General features: G+C 36.6%; 1 pseudogene; it reads left to right on the forward strand.

Moving 5' to 3' along the window:
• Positions 1–414: 414 nt before the first annotated feature.
• On the forward strand, positions 415–2,366 carry LOC132313223 (tetrahydroberberine oxidase-like; annotated as a pseudogene).
• Positions 2,367–2,792: the final 426 nt, after the last annotated feature.

Consider the following 2,792-nt stretch of genomic DNA (forward strand, 5'->3'; position numbering starts at 1 on the left):
TAAATTAAAGGTACATAATTTAGGTTCATGTAACCAAAATGTACTTTATAATCTCAGAAGTGTTTACATGTTTTCATTTCTAACACTTCGGTGTGAAAACAGAAGAAGTTATAAACAGTTTTTTTAATGGAATGAAGAAGATATGAATCTTCCTAATTTTCTTCATTTGAACTCTCTTTTTTCTTCATTTCTTGTAGAGGGATTTCAATCTAGAAAACCTTGAATAATCACCTTATTACCTTAAGTTATAAAATGGAATACGTACGTGACCGACAAATAATAATAATAATAAAATACATTTGTCAGATCATTAAAATCTATTGTTCGCACTCATTTTCAAACAATTTACCCGGCCTGAGGGCTATAAGTAGCAGATCAATTATCCTTCTTATTCACAAAATCATCAAAGAAATGATCATGAAGACACCAAGAACTTTGTTGTTTTCATTTGTTTATGTTGTTTTATCAATTTCATGGGTAGTTTCTGCTCATTCCCATGAAGATTTTCTTCAATGCCTTTCCCTTCATTCTCATAACTCCACATCAATCTCCCAAGTCATTTACACCCCAAACAACTCTTCCTATCTATCCATATTGGATTTTTCCAAACAAAACCTAAGGTTCATATCACCAAATATTCCCAAGCCTCTAGTCATTGTCACACCTTCGGATGAGTCCCACATTCAGACAACCATATATTGTTCCAAAAAACATGACATGCAAATAAGAGTCCGAAGTGGAGGACATGACTATGAGGGCCTCTCGTCTCTCTCTGAAGTCCCATTTGTCATAGTTGATCTCATAAACCTTCGAAAAATCACTATTGACATTGAAAGCAGAACTGCATGGATTCAAGCTGGCGCAACCCTAGGTGAAGTTTACCACAGCATTGCTCAAAAGAGTAGGACTCTTGCCTTTCCGGCTGGTGTTTGCCCCACGGTTGGTGTTGGTGGACACATAAGTGGGGGAGGGTATAGCATGCTGTCGCGTAAACATGGCCTTGCTGCTGACCATGTCATTGATGCTCATGTAATCGATGTTAATGGTAAATTTCTTGATAGAAAATCCATGGGGGAAGACCTCTTTTGGGCAATCAGAGGAGGTGGTGGTGCTAGTTTTGGAGTCATTCTTGCATGGAAGGTAAATTTGGTTACTGTTCCATCAACTGTGACTGTCTTCAATGTCAGCAGGTCATTGGAACAAAATGCAACCAAGCTTGTCCACAGGTGGCAATACATTGCAGACAAATTTGATGACAACCTACTCATGAGGGTCTTCATAAGAAGAGTGAATTCTAGTACTCAAGATGGTGGACGAACGATACAAGCTTCGTTCGTTTCCTTGTATCTTGGTGGAGTTGATACCCTCCTTCCATTGATGCAAAAAAGCTTCCCTGAATTGGGTATGGTGAAAGAAGATGGCATTGAAATGAGCTGGATCGAAACGATTCTCTATTTTGCAGGCTTCTCTAGAGAAGACTCCATTGATGTTTTGTTGAATAGGACTCAGCTTGCTGGTAAATACTATTCTAAAGGGAAGTCAGATTTTGTGAAGGAGCCCATTTCAGAGAATGGACTAGAAGGCATATGGGAGAAGTATAATGAAGAAGATGAGAATGGGGCTGAGATGTTGTTCAGTCCTTATGGAGGAAGGTTGAGTGAGATATCGGAATCCGAAACACCTTTCCCTCACAGAGCTGGGACAATATACAACATTCATTATGCAGTGTTTTGGGATGAAAAGGGGTCAGAGGCATTGGAAAGGCATATAAGTTGGATCAGAAGTCTTTACAGGTACATGACTCCCTATGTTACCAAGTCTCCAAGAGCTGCATATCTCAACTATAGGGATCTTGACTTGGGAGTAAACAATGTTAAAGGCAACACAAGCTACACACAAGCAAGTATTTGGGGTCTTAAGTATTTCAAAAGTAACTTCAAGAGATTGGTGCATGTGAAGACAATGGTTGATCCTGCTAATTTCTTCAGGAATGAACAAAGCTTTCCACCATGGGGGTAAGAAGAGATAGATCAATCCTTGGTCTACAAAAAGAATATTAATTGTAGTTAGCAACAAATATTTTTTATATATTGTATTGGCATAAATAAGGGTTCCAGGGAAAAATAGGGTATATGTTCATGTAATTACTAGGGCCAAAAAAAACAGTATATGTTTTTTGTAGTTATATGTTATAGTCTGTTTTAATTACCCAATAACGTTACATTTTGTTTTTGTGCAACACTATAACCTATGAAGCACATACACTCCTTCCCCGTACTAATGTTGGATACTTTTTGGACACAGACATGCGTGTCTGCCTCGGTCCGACACTTCTGTGAAGTGTCAAGAAATTATTTTTTATTGAACACGGGGTGGACACGGCTCGGACACACGGGGAACACGGCTAGATCAGACATGGCAGGGTATATTTTTTAATTTTTTAAAAAAGATAAATGGGGTACCTAATGTAATTTTTTAGAAGTTTAAAAGTAAAATTTTGAAAAAATAAAATAATAACTATAGACAACAGAGTACTACACAGTAAATTTATTTATTCTCTCACTTCCTCTCTCAGTCTCTCCTCTTCTTTAATTATCTCGGTACATGAACAAAACATTTATTTATTTATTTATTTTTTATTTTTTTAATTTTTTTTTAAGTTACATGAACAAGACTTTGTGAAAGACTGAAAGTATATATGTTTATTCATGTACATATTTAGCCCATTATAATTATGTCTCTTCTACACATCTTCGTTTGGAATTTGGATCAACTTTATTTTTCATTTATTT

This window comes from Cornus florida, unplaced genomic scaffold (genome assembly GCF_030987335.1).
Source record: "Cornus florida cultivar Cherokee Brave unplaced genomic scaffold, ASM3098733v1 CherokeeBrave_3.0.0_Hap2_Chr01, whole genome shotgun sequence".
NCBI lineage: Eukaryota > Viridiplantae > Streptophyta > Magnoliopsida > Cornales > Cornaceae > Cornus > Cornus florida.